The sequence below is a fragment of the Triticum aestivum genome, chromosome 6B (genome assembly GCF_018294505.1).
Source record: "Triticum aestivum cultivar Chinese Spring chromosome 6B, IWGSC CS RefSeq v2.1, whole genome shotgun sequence".
Classification (NCBI taxonomy): Eukaryota; Viridiplantae; Streptophyta; class Magnoliopsida; order Poales; family Poaceae; genus Triticum; species Triticum aestivum.
In genome coordinates this window covers 655,953,617-655,968,171 of record NC_057810.1, presented here as the reverse complement: position 1 = coordinate 655,968,171, position 14,555 = coordinate 655,953,617, and the positions used below count along the sequence as shown (strand labels likewise).

Sequence of the window (14,555 nt, the reverse complement as noted above, 5' to 3'; positions counted from 1 at the left end):
TTTCTTTTTCAACTAAATTTATCCTGTCGACAAAAGGGTCGGTTGGAATTTACAGTTCACATACCTCCTAGATAAAAACATCTATGTCACATTGATCGGCATAATTGTCATAAACACTAAATGGTACAAATAGTTATAAAAGATAATATATACCACATCCGAATCATAGACAGGACGAGGGCCGACAGGAGCGGATACCAAAACCATCGCACTATATAATAACAAACAATAATAAAAGTAAGAAAATTATACAAGTATCTATCTAAATCATACAAGTAAGATTTTTTTTCCTTTTAGAAAGAAGATAAGAAAAAAAGGCTCACCACGGTGGTGTCGGCGACGAGATCAGCGGGGGCGATCAACGGCGGTGAGGATGGGGACGGGACAGGGCGGACCGCTAGACCTAGACAAATCTTGATGAAAATGGAGCTTGGACAAGGAGCTTGGAGAGAGAAAGCTTAAGTGTGGCTCGCGCATTTCATCGAACACCTCTTGTGCATAGGAGGTGAGCTAGAGCAACACACACCTCTCCCATGGCCGGCCAAAAAATCAGAGCAGTGGCTCTGTTCGCGGGCAGGGGCGGGGGTATATATAGGGAAATCTTTAGTCCCGGTTGGTGGCTGGAACCAGGACAGAAGACCGGTTGGTGGCAAGAACCAGGACAGAAGACTGACCTTTGGTCCCGGTTCCAGCCACCAACCGGGACTAAAGGTGTTGGGCCAGGAGCGAGGCCCATTGGTCCCGGTTCGTGTCTGGAACCGGGACCAAAGGGGTCATACGAACCAAGACCAATGGCCCCCGAGCCCAGCTGACGCCCTGGCCTCATGAACCGGGACTGATGCACCCTTTGGTCCTGGTTCATGAGTGAACCGGGATTAGTGCCCTTACCCAGGCCTCAACCAAAGCCCTGTTTTCTACTAGTGCAGTGTGAAAATCTAAACTTTAGTTTTTTATTTGAGAATTGATGAAGGATATGTCATATGTTCAGTTCTTTAGATTTTTTTTGAACATAGACGTCAGCGACGTCTGACTTTAAATTAATAAAGCCCTCAACATAGGCAGCATGCATAAGCGAACAACCAAACAAACGATAGTCACCAAGTACTGAGGCATGCCACACAGGACATGACAGCGAGATAAAGTGCATTACAAGGCCTATACAGCCAAACTAACGAGCACGCAGGCTCGGGGGGATCCAACTCCAAAAGAAACTGCCCATCCCTATGAGGCAGCAAACGAAGGAGACGGGGCTCGTGACGCTGAGTAAACGGAGCGAAGTCGGGCGATAGCTTGTCGGTGAAGATCAGCGTCCTGTTGCCTTCCCAGCGGGGCCCACTGCTGCAAGAATAAGATGCATTTGAAAATAACATCAGCGGGGTGAGAGGGAAACACTCCCTCAATAGTAAGCTTGTTACGGATGTTCCATAAGGCCCATAACATGGCCGAGGCACACGTCCACATGATCCGGCGCAGAGAGCCCGGGATCGAGGATAAGAGAGACACGAGCTCAGAGCGCGAGCGTGGATCCCAATCCACCCCTGCGGCCTCACGGACCGCACTCCAAGCAAAGCGCGCCAAAGGACACTAGAAGAATGCGTGGGCGGCGTCTTCCGCGTCAGCACACAAAGCACAAGGGCCGGAAGCGGGGCCGTTGCGCTTAGCTATATTGATAGAGGTAGGAAGGCGATCTTGGCATAGTTGCCAAAGGAAGACCTTAATCTTTAGCAGGATTCTCGCCTTCCAAAGCCCCGTGGCTGCCATAGGGGCATGGCCGCGACATAACTCGCGATACAGGGACTTGACAGTGAACTTGGCAGAGCCCGAAAGTCTCCAGGAGACCACGTCTGCGGAGTCCGACAGACGCACGTTAACTATCAGAGCCCGCAGGCGATCCCAATCATCCAGCTCTGGCCCCACAAGCTCTCTTCTAAAGTGAATAGGGGGCGGAGTGGCACTAAGGGCCGAAGCAACCAATTGGTTGGGCTCAACCGCGATGGAGTAAAGGTGGGTGAACTCCGACCAAAGATGTTGCTGGCCTATCCAAACGTCATGCTAAAAACGCGTGGAGCGGCCATTATTAACCGTGAACCTCGCACCCATGGTGAAGTATGGTTTTAGGGTTTGGATGGAGGTCCAGAAAGGGGACCCCTGAGGTGTTGCCTCAAAGAAATTACCATGTGGGAAATACTTGGCACGCAGGAGGTCAATCCAGAGGCCGGTCCCTCCCTGGGATAGCTTCAATTCCACTTGCACATAAGCACAATGTTCATCAGCTTAGAGTTGATGATCCCGAGGCCCCCCTAGACTTTAGGTCGGCAAACGGCTTGCCACTTGACCATGTGGTACTTCCGTTTAGGGCCCGCTCCTTCCCAAAAGAAACGTGCCCGTGGTGTGTCCAATTTTGTGTGGACCCCATCCGCCAGCAAGAACATACCCATGGCAAACATTGGTAGGGATGAGAGGCTGGAGTTGGTAAGGATTAGTCTTGCCCCTGAAGACATAAATCGGCCTCTCCACGGACATACCCGGTCCGCCACCTTAGTGGTGAGAGGTTCCCAATCGGCAATCATGCATTTCTTCTTTGCGATTGGGAGGCCGAGGTAGGTAAACGGAAACTTCCCAAGTTTGCAATTAAGCAAGTTGGCAGCCCGTTCACTTTCGGCCGCGTCCATCCCTATGGACACCACTTCACACTTGTGGAAGTTAATTTTTAGCCCGGACATGAGTTCAAAGCACAGCAAGATGGCTTAACCGTTGCGATACTGTGAGCGTCCGGTTCAAAAAGGAGGAGAGTGTCATCCGCATACTGGAAGTGTGACACGCCTCCTGGGACTAGGTTGCCGACCACTCCCCTGATGTGGCCAGCGACGCGAGCTTTGTCTAGCATTGCGCCCAGGGCGTCCGCCACAAAGTTGAAAAGCAACGGTGAGGCTGGGTCCCCTTGACGTAGCCCACGTTTGTTGCGGAAGAAGTTCCCTACTTCTCCATTCACCCCTATCGCCGTTTGGCCTCCCGAGACCAATTGCATCATACGGTGAACCCAAACCGACGAAAATCCTCGATCCAAAAGGATTTGCCGGAGGAACTCCCAGTTCACTCGATCGTATGCCTTCTCAAAATCTAGTTTTAAAAGAATCGCCGGCTGGCGAGTGCGTTTGAGCGAGTGAACGGTTTCTTGGAGGGCCATCGGACCCTCCAAAATGTTACGACCACGGATGAAAGCCGACTGGTTCCTACTAATAATACGATGCGCTACCGGAGAAAAGCGCATAGAACAAGCTTTAGAACAAATCTTAAACGGGACATTGATTAGCGCTATTGGGCGAAAGAGTCTAATGTTGTCCGCGCCTTGGACTTTAGCGATAAGAGAGAGAATCCCAAAGTTAAGGCGGGAAATATCTACTGTACCACGCATAAACCCGTTACAAACTTCGAAAATAGGCCCTTTAAGCACCTGCCAAAACCTTTTGAACATCGCCACCGGCCACCCATCTGGTCCTGGGGCGGTGTCAGATTTCATCCCAAGGACGGCCTGGTCAATCTCCTGGGGAAGGAAGGCTATCCCAAGCCTTCATTCTCCGCGTTCGTGACCCGCAGCGCGGGGTCCCAAACATCCGACCGCAGCCTAGCCCTGGCCTCCTCCCTGGAGCCCATCAACTGGATGTAAAAGTCGTAAATATGCCGAACAATATCCTGTTGACGCAAAAGGAGCCCCTGCTCAGATTGCAGTCGAAGGATGGCGCATTTGCGATGCCGGCCGTTAGCATAGGCATGGAAATATTTTGTGTTCGCATCCCCCTTGAGCGTCCACTTGATCCCACCGCGCCTATCCCAGTATTCCTCCTCAGCACGAAGGAGGGCCTCAACTTGGGCCTCAACAGCGTAGCGCTGGGCCCAGTCTTGCTCCGAGAAGACCTGAGAGTCCGCAGCTGCATCCATACGGGCGAGGTCCGCGACCAAACACACACGGAGCAGCTTGTCCTCACGGCCCTGGTTGGCCCCCATCCTTTTAGGGCCGCACGCATCCCCGCCCCTGCGGCAATCCAGAAATCCATGGGCCCTCGCGTGTGCCCGATCCGGGCAACACAAGTTTCCCATTTGGAGAGGAAGATTTGCTTGAAATCCGGGTGCTCAAACCACGCAGTCTCAAAGAAAAAACGGGGGCTACGTTTTAACCTTTCCTCCCCCGAGGAAAGGATTAGAGGAACGTGATCCGACCCAATCCTCATTTCCGCGTGTAGGGAGCACATGGGGAACAGCATTTCCCACTCCGCGGACATAAACACGCGGTCAAGCACAGACCGAACTGGTGTAAGCTGCTTGTTTGTCCAGGTGTAACGTGCTCTCACGCGGGCCACTTCCCTAAGGGCCATTGATGCTATCGCGTTATTAAACATGGACACCCTTGTCCAGTTAATGATCCCATTGTTCTTGTCCGCCCCCGAACGGATTAAGTTGAAATCCCCACCAACAATCAGCGGCAAGTTGCGCGCACCTAAGGCCACAACCTTCTCCTGTAGTTCCCCCAAGAACTCTTGAGAGTCCGCGTGATCAGCCGGGCCATACACCACTATAACCTCCCACTCACGGAGGGTTGCTCGATGGCGCACATGTGCCGACACGAAGAAACGACCGGCATCCGACGCCACCACCTCGCAGCAAACCAGACTGACACCAAGAAGTAGGCCCCCCGAGTGGCCCACCGCAGGCACCCAGTGCCATGCAAAGCGTTCGAGGGGGTCAATGGCTAGCATGTCTCGGTGAGAGAATTCCATTTTAATGGTTTCCTGCAAACCAACGACGTCGATATCCTCAACGCGAATGAATTCTTTAAGCTGGGTCCGCCTCCCAGCGTGGCCGAAGCCTCGGATGTTCCAGAAGATGAAACACATTAGATTATGCGGTTACGGAGGCGGATACCGCGAGCGGTAACCGCTTTGGCCACTCGCCGTGTCTTGACAGGACCACGGGCTGAGGGGGACGGCGCAGCCCCTGCTGCCATGTCCACCTGATCGGGCCACGCAACAGGCGCAACGCGGGGCACCAGAGAAGCCCCTGCTTCTTCGGCTACCGGCGCAACGCTGGCCGCCGCTGCCTCAGCCAGCGCGGCCTGCGCAATTTCTTTAGCCCGAATGAGAGATAGGAGCTCTCGCGCCTCCCCCTCAATAGACAAATCTACCCCACTATCCGCTAAAATACCCCCGAGATGCTCATCCGAATAATCATCGAAAATCGTAAATCGGGGAAGGGGGTTACCTTCGGTCTCTATGTTCTTCTGAGCCAGCAGAAGCTGAGCGCGTTGAAGAGCAGGAAGGTTGCCCTTGGCGCCCTTCGGTCGAGAGCTCGCCCGCTCCTGCGCCATCGTGGTTGCCACCACCGCCTTGGAGCGTTTGGCCGTGGCGATGGGCACCGTCTTGGTCACCTCCGCCCGGAGCGCGTCCGTAGGAGGAGGAGGAGCCGCCGTCGAAGGTCCACCAACCGGACCCCCAGGGGAGGCCAGCGCCATCACCACCGGCCGGTGCGAGATAGGCGTGTCCGCACGGACCGATGGCGGGCTCACCGGCGTCTCCTGAGGAGCCTTGCGGCCCGCGACCTTCTTATGGAGACGCACCCCACCGCTCCCAGGGCCGCGCGCAGACATGGGGGAGCGCGATGCGACAACGCGCAGCCCACCCACATCCGCAGCCGCCAGGGAGATGAGCATGGAGCGGCCCTCCGAATCGCACAAAGCCGAAATGCCCTTGTCGAGGTCGAGGCCGAGGGACATGTTGGAGCCATATTGATTGAAGCCCGTCTCGTTGCTGCCCACGACCACTTGGCGCTCCTCCAGATCCTTTGCGGCCCCCAAAGCCAGGGCCACGGCGTCGGAAGCCTTATCCTTGATGCCCAGCTTATCCCAGGTCGCGGTGTCGATGGAGTCGTCACCCATACTTGTGTCCTTGTCCTTGTCCTTGTCCTTGTCCATGTCGTCCGGTCCCTTGTCCATGGTAGCAGGAGGGTGGGGAGGGGGAGCATCACCCTGATTGCCACCCGCCTCGGCCTCCAGCCGGATGGTGTAGCCCTTGCTATTGAACCAAATTTGGACGTAGCCTTTGAGCTTGGCCGGGGAGCGGCACACAAAGCGCATGCACACTGGACCCAGCCCCACCAGCGACGCCTTGTCCACCTTCATCGGGCGCCCGATCATCACAGTCCCTGCCATGAGACGGTCCACGCGGCGATGCTTGGGTGGCACTCCCCAGAGCTTAACCCACACATCCGGCATCAGATCGGCCTTGGGCGCTTCCCAGGTGGCTTCTTTGATGTCCGCCATGATGTCGTTGAGGGAAAGATAAAGCTTGTCGCTTCGCATCGCCATCCACAGCATGGCCTTGTTGGGGAAGATGGCGGAGAACGTGTCATCTCCGACGGCCGACACCTGCCAGTCCCATTCCCCCTCGAAGAGGTGAGGGAGCTCGGCCTCCAAGATGGGGATCGACAACGTGCCCGGCGCCGCCGAGATGAATGCCGCGTCCACCACCACCGGGGCATGGATCTCCTCGCCCTCCGTCTCCACGTAGGGGAGGCAGAAGAAGCCCTCACCGGGGATGGCGTTGCCCATGATCTGCAGCAGCAATGGGCGCCCGCGAGTGGGGCAGTGCGCCGACGCGTGCCCCTCCTCATGGCAGACGACGCACAGGGGCTTGAAATGACACATATTCTAGTAGTGGCCCACCCGACCACACTTGAAACATTCTGGCCCGTCGGACTCCTCCACTGGGATCGGGGCATCGGCCGAACCCTTCGATGCCGACGGCCCGGCCGCCAGCGGTAGCAGCGCCGGGCCAGCCCCCTTCTGCTTCTGCTTCTTGGCAAGAGGATCCCCAGCCCGCACGCCACTCGGAGGAAGGAGGGATTCTTTCCTCTTGAGCTCCTTCTTCTGCTCCAGCCCGCGGCGCCGATATTCCTCCTTCTTCTTCTTTTTGCGCTCGCGCTCCTCCATCTTCTTCCGCTCTTGCTCCGCAAGCCACCAAGGAGGCGGCGGCCCCCAACCCCCCTCCTCCGCCAGGGGCACCGCCACCTCGGAGAGCGCCTTCGCCCGCAGATCTTGCTCGCGTTGACGCTCAGCCGCCGGGATCGGGGGCGACATCGGTGGCTTCTCCACGCGGTGGGATCCCATCCTCACCGCGGAAGCGAACGAGCGAGTGAGTGGGGAGGGAAGAGGGGAGCGGTGCAGACGGCGCACGAGGTGCCCGAATCGCCGCACCTGCGAGTGGGATGCGGGAAACCCTAGCGATAGATCTAGGGCACCCTTCGGCAGCCACAGCCACTTATATATAGGCGGAGACGGCCGCACCACCCCCGTCGCGGTGGGCTCGGGCCTAGTCACTTGCGGGCGCAAAGTAACCGGGCCAGGCTGGCCAGGCCCAAGCACAGAGGCGCGCCCCTGCGTCCCCTTTGGCATTTGCGAGGTTGGGTCGGCCACTGGGCCCCCTAGCCCACGCATTGGCAGACTGGACCAGTCCGCAAGGCCCAGCAAGGAAGAGGGCCTGGGTGGCAGCAGCTCCGAAACCCTAGCCATGGACTGCGTCTCCCTCGCTGGATCCGCCCCGCCGCCGTCGTCGACCCCTGTCGACTCCGACGAGCTCACCGAGCCCGAGGGCGGCGCAGCCAGCGCCAGCTCCTGGCGCCCCTCCTCCGGCAAGGCACGCGAGCGGCCCTCGGGGCCCGCATCCACACCCCACGGCGGACGCCAGATCCGCATCGCAAGGCCGCGCCCGCCACGCCCGCCAGGGGCGAACGCACGCCGGCGACCGGCCACGAAGGAGCCCCCCAGCTCCTTCGCACGGGCGACAAAGTCACCCACCGAGCACGTCGACGACGGCCTCGGCTCCTCACCATCACTCACCTGACCACTTACCTGCACGGGCTCCGCATCCTCGTCGTCGTCGGAGTCGTCCCCCCCCCCCCAGCGCCCAGAAGCGGCTGCCAGAGGTGACCGGGCCAGGGGGCCGCCCGCCAGGCGAGGCGCAGCACCGGGCGCGCCCCACCGCCGAGCGAACCGCCGTCCAACCTTCCGCCGACACCACGGGGATCCCCCCGCCGGCGCCCGCAGAATCGCCTCCCTGGTCGCCCAGTCGCACGAGAGCCGTTGGGTCGCCCTCTTTCTCTATGGTGTATGTACCTGATGTTCATTGCATTCGATGGAGAGGACAATAAGAGTAAGAAAGCCTTGCGGCGTGAAGGTAGTAGCACGCAACGCCAAGTCAAGCACATTGGCCTCGTTGGAAAGAGATCAGTACCATCAGGTTCGCTTGACTACTTGCTAGGTTAGTGGTTCATCTCTTATTCTACTTCATATAGGAAATATAAGGTGCGCATATAGAAGAGTTCATACTGGGCAGCCTTTTCTTTTTAGTTTTTGGAATCCTTGCAAAGGGTGTTATATATTTTCATAATTCTCACCACTTACTTATTTTTTAGCAGCATAGATCTAAATGCAGTAACACATGTTTATGCTTTGCAGCCCGGCATCGAACAGTACCCTTAATAAAGCTACACAGTGGACGCTATTGGTCATACTTTCACCGATAAATCTGTTTGAATATATTATACATGATTGATGTGATTATCAGATGATTGCAGTCTACCCCAGGGTGAGTTTATCCTTTTGCGCAAAAATGATTATTTGGCTTCATGTGTAATGTGATTTTTCAATATCTAATATTTATTCTGTCCAACATGAGTACATGAGAAAGAGGTGCTACTGCTACATTACTGCTGCTTGCCTAGGGAAAAGAGAGTTCCATTGTAAAGTGAGATGCCAGGTATTGAGGCTAGACTGTACATGGCAATGATTAATTTGTTATCGTGAAACCAAAGCTTTAGTGTTTGAGTGTCATCTTTGTTAACTTATTAATAAGCATATCTATAAGTATTTTGTCCCACATGAATGATTGAGAAAAACTCTTCTTTTTACGACATCATGTCTCACTTATTGTCATGTCTAAATATTTGAATTTTATGTTGATGTTTTGACCATGGATGCCAAAACATCAAAGTTTGCCTGATAGAATCAATTGCATTATAAAATGAAGTTCCTTGCATCAATTAGATGGCTTTTATTAATTTGATTTTTCTATTTTGTAGATACATATTGGTTATTTAAAAGATTTAAGATTTGCAGAGATCAAATGAGGATTCGGGCGGCACGGAGGGGACTAGTGATCGGAAACCTGGTCCAAGAAGAAATCAAAGAGCATGGTGAGTTGTTCTCCCTTCTCAAATTTAAAACCAAGGCTAGAGTCGGTCAATTGCAATTTAGTAATATGATTAGGATAGCATAATATTTTGCTATTACCTTGCTAATAGCTTCGCGAGGTAATTCTGTCAGCTATATATGTGTTTGTTTTTACCGTAGTGAGATCACTTATTTTAATTTCGAAAATAGAAGCATCAAGTGTGGTTATAAGAATCTTATAGCAGATGTTCTCAGCATGAACAAGCTCTGTAATGTACCTACTGACTAATAGCACAATCGAATCCTTCCTGAGAAGCGTTCGTCAATCATGACTTGGCATGCCCGGTTTTACTTTACGAAGAAATAGTATGTGGTGCTCTAGTATTCAATCGAGTTCTTCAATTGGGAATTATGTTTTTTAATAGTTAAAGTGTTTGTGTGTTGGTCTGATGTATATAAGTGAAAGAAAATAAAAAAAACGGATGAAGGAAACTTCTTACTTTTCTTTTCCTTTTGTTTCTCTGTTTGATAATTACTCCCTACAATAAGAAGGTTTGAGAATAGAAACGTCCTACTCTTTGTTCCCTTTTAGTGTGAACGGCTTGACAACATGCGCGGCTGTCTGCTCCTCGCTCTATTGGTTATGTCTCTGGCTTCCCCGTGCGCTGCTCCACACGCGTGTTTGTGGCTTGCGTGCTGATGCGTGTATGGTGTGTTGGCTTGATCTGTGTGTGTGTGTGTGTGTGTCCCCACTAGCTAGACGAGGATCACTCGCTCACTGCTCTCTCTGTAGCTTCTTAAGGAAAAAAAATACTTTGCCTCTGGTCTGCATCATGCTTCTAGCGTCTTTCCAGGCAGGTTGATGTTTCCAAATCAGGAGAGAGAAAGTCCTTGCATGTGTAGGAGCATGATTTGCATAGGTCCCGGGGATGTGGAGTTTCTACACCCAGGAGCAAATGCTCCTGGTGTGAACAGTAGAATAAAAAAAATTAAAAAAATGTCAAAAATTCTGAATTTTTTTGTGGCATAGTTATACAAATGTTTGTTGCGCACGTAAAATTTCGTCGCGAAATCACATTGGTGGAAGGTGTGGTAAAAAAAACAAAATCGATGCTCTGAAAATGTTACTTACAAAAGCATTTTGCATCTCTGATTTTGTTTTTTTTTTGGCACGACTTATACGGATGTGATTTCGTGATGAAAATTTTTATGCACAAGAAACACTTGTGAAAGTATGTCACCAAAAATTTTCAGAATTTTTTGAATTTTTTTTCTATTTTTTTGATTTTACTGTTCACACCAGGAGCATTTGCTCCTGGGTGTAGAATGGTACTTTCGAGGTCCCGGCCCCTTTCTTCACAAATTTAGGATGTGTTTTCATGTCTGTGTTGTGATGTGCATAGGAGCATGATTTGTTCTGGCACTTCAATCATTAGCACGCCTATAATACAGGTCTTGAGTCTACAAACTGTTCTATACATTGTGTGTGTGTGTGTGTGTGTGTGTGTGTGTGTGTGTGTGTTTGAAGTGTCAGTGCTTCTGTGTAGGAAGTCTAATAGGGTGGGTTTTCATTTCTTTTGCCTTTCTGGTCAGCACAATTGGCCCGGGATACGTGTAAGCTTTGTCCTGATCAGAAAGCTGACTGTGTGCGTCATCAGTTTATCACCATCAACCGGATCTTTGAAGCCATCCGGCGCTCAACTTTAGTGATTGGTGTAGCGATCCAGGATTTTGTCCAAGACTGCTATTAAACTCAAAAGAGGGAGCATTTTAATAACAAAAGAACTCTAGCCATGCTTTTTGATATACTGCATATATGTCACCTGTTTAGGTATTTTTCATACTGGCAGTTCCTGTTTTTCCTATTGCGTACGAAAAAAATTTATTTAGCAACGTCTGCATAAATATGATTTTTTTTTCGAAAAGGGGGTCATCCTCCTTTTCTAAAAAAATGTCACGTTCAGGTGCACGTTTCAACAACTCCATTTAATCATACATTACTGAAAGTAGTCAAACAAAGAGGACACTGTTTTTTTTCAATCACACTAGCCATGACAGATTAGACCATAATTCAAAAGGGAAAAACTTAAACTAGGCGAGGAGGCTCATAACATCCATAAGCCCATGCCGGAAATTGCAGCATCACTAAAGCACCCATTTAGATTTCAAACAATTCTGTGTCGCCGTTTTTCTCCATTTCCTTCTTGTCCTCTGAATTGTATTTGTTGGCGTCACGCACCATCCGCTCGATCTCCTCCGCGCTGAGCCGCCCCTGATCTCTTGTGATAGTGATGTTGTTAGTGTTTCCCGTACTCATGTCCACCGCCGTTACCTTCAGAATACAGTCGGGATTGATTTCAAAGGTGACATTGACCTTTGGCACGGCCCTGGGAGCTCGGGGGATGCCACGGAGAGTGAACTTGCCGAGGAGGTTGTTGTCCACGGTCTCCGACCCCTCGCCCTCGTACACCTGAAAGAGTATCCTTGTCTGGTTGTCGTGGCAAGTGGTATAAACCTTCTCCTTCTTGACCGGGATGGTGGTGTTCCTAGAGATCACCACGCTCATCTCACCACCTTCCGTCTCCACCCCAAGCGAGAGCGGCGTGACGTCGAGCAGGAGCACATCCCGCACTTCCTCATTAGCTTCACCGCTGAGGATCGCGGCTTGTACGGCGGCACCATAGGCGACGGCCTCGTCAGGGTTGATTTTCGTGCAGAGCTCTTTCCCTTGGAAGAAATCCTTGAGTAGCTCCCGGACTTTTGGGATCCGGCTGGAGCCACCCACGAGCACGACGTCGTGGATCTGAGACTTCTCCATCTTGGCGAGGCTGAGGCACTTATCCACATGCACAATGCACTTGCGGAAGAAGTCCATGTTGAGCTCCTCGAACTTTGCGCGAGTGATGGCACCGTAGAAGTCGATGCCATCGTGAAGCGAGTCGATCTCAACGGTTGCTTGAGTCGTGGTGGACAGCACCCTCTTGGCCTTCTCGCAGGCCGCCCTGAGCCGCCGAAGCGCCTTTGGGTTTTCCCTGGTGTCGTTCTTCTTGTACTTCTTAAGAAACTCTCGCACGAAGTGCTTCACCATGAGGTTGTTAAAATCCTCCCCGCCAAGGTTGGTGTTACCAGACGTACCCTTGACCTCAAAGACGCCCATGTCAATGTCGGCACCCGGATCAACTTTGACAACGGAGACATCCAAGGTCCCGCCACCAAGATCAAACACGAGAACAGTCTCCACTTTATCGCTGTCGGACATCTTGCCAAAGCCATAGGCGATGGCTGCAGCGGAGGGCTCGTTGATGATGCGCATGACGTTGAGGCCAGCGATGGCCCCGGCGTCAATGGTGGCTTGGCGCTGGGAGTCGTTGAAGTAGACCGGGACAGTAATCACCGCATTCTGCACCTTCCTACCGAGGTAGGCCTCAGCTGTCTCCCGAATCTTGCCAAGCAACATGGCTGAGACCTCCTCGGCCTCAAACTGCTTCTCCTCGTTCCTCTACTGCACCACGATCATCGGCCGGTCACAAGGACCTGAGATAACTTTGAAAGGCCACATCTTGATATCTCCCTGCACTGACTTGTCGCTGAATTTCCGGCCAATAAGGCGCTTCACATCTGAATAGAAGAAAGATTCATTGTGGATTAGTCACGTGGATTGTTTGCTCAAGATTTCTCAAAACAGGCGCGTGCAATAGCGCCTTATTTGAAAAGTTTGTTCGTATGTGTTTGGACTAATGTCCCTTAGGGCAGGACCTCTTCTAAACACTATATGGTACAAATCACATACAGACACTGCCCATTCATTTTCTATGTACACTGCTCCAATGTGTTCTCCAACTTAAAACAAAAATACTTTCTTCAATGTGCCAAACCTGCTTAGCATGCACACATTCGATGATAAGAAGTTGCACAGGTATGCTTTCAGGGAAACTGAAGAAATGTACTTGCTCAACAATAAAACTAGAATTTATTCTTATTTTTTGGAGAAGAATTTCATTATCATGTTGGGAGAAGAAACTAATTCAGACAATTCGTTGAAGAATAAACAAACTTATCGCATAGAAAATGAGGATACTCATCATACAAGAAAGCCAAAAACAATTCACAGATCTAACAGCGACTCGGTTAGTGGAAGAAAAGAAGATTCTAGGATGACAATAAGTAAACAAAACCAGTAACCATGCATGCAGGAGTAGTTAGCGGAAGATGTCTGTGGTACGGTCCTTACCAAAGACGGTGTTGACGGGGTTCATGGCGGCCTGGTTCATAGCCGCGTCGCCGATGAGCCTCCAAGCCTCGGTGAAGCCAACGCAGGAGGGCATGGTGAGGTTGCCCTGGTCGTTGGGGATAATCTCCACTCGGTTGTGCGACTGCCGCCACACGGCCACGCAGGAGTAGGTCGTCCCGAGGTCGATGCCGATCGCCGGTCCCTCGTCGCACTCCATGCCCCCCATCCCCACGAGGTAGAGCTGTAGAAGCAGCGGAATGAAGAGTGTAGAAGCAGCACTGAGAAAGGGGAGCGCGATCTGATTGGGAAGCCAATGCGGCGCAGGGAATTTATAAGGTAGAGGAAGGCGAGCGGGCGTGGCGTTGTCTGCGCAGTGTGAAAACAAACAGGTTAGATAATCTCAAGGGTCAGGTTCGCTGGTTTCGTCGCTTTGTATTTGCATTTAAAGGCTTGCTTCAATATATCCTGGTACCAACCAGCAACCATACGAAGTTCAAAAGGTTATTTTGGTCCATGTCAATCAACATTTGGTATGGGTATTCCAATCTAGATTAGTTGGGCATTTAGACCTTACGGTACGACCAGTGGCGGAGCCAGGATTTCCGACATGGGTATGCGTGGTAAAAAGTTTTGCTTCACGACATTGTAAGAAATAGAAAAGTTCATAATAATAATAGCGAAACTATAAATTATTACTTATAGCAACACTGTATCCAATAATTCAGTTACATTGCAGCAAGGAGAATCAAAATTTAACTCTACGATCACCCTTTTGGAAGCGAGAAATGATGGTGTCTTCCTTTACTTGCATGAAGAATTTACGCTCAAGAAAAGTAACCAAGCAATCATTCAAATATTGCTCCCCCATTTTGGCTCTTAACTTATTCTTCACATAATTCATCGAAGAGAAGACCCTCTCAACACTAGCAGTCGCCACCGGCAGAATTAAGACCAACTTGAGAAGCTTGTAAACAATGGCATATGATATGCTCTTCTTTGTCTCAACAAGCTTGGCGGAAAGTTGGGCAATATTCTTCACCTTTCTAAATCTTTCATCTCTACACATATCAGCAATAAACATTGACAATTCATAAGGAAGTTTCA

The 14,555-nt window shown here is 51.5% G+C and overlaps 1 pseudogene; it reads right to left on the bottom strand.

Moving 5' to 3' along the window:
• Positions 1-11,378: 11,378 nt before the first annotated feature.
• Positions 11,379-13,677, bottom strand: LOC123139526 (heat shock cognate 70 kDa protein-like; annotated as a pseudogene).
• Between the last annotated feature and the right edge of the window lie 878 nt (positions 13,678-14,555).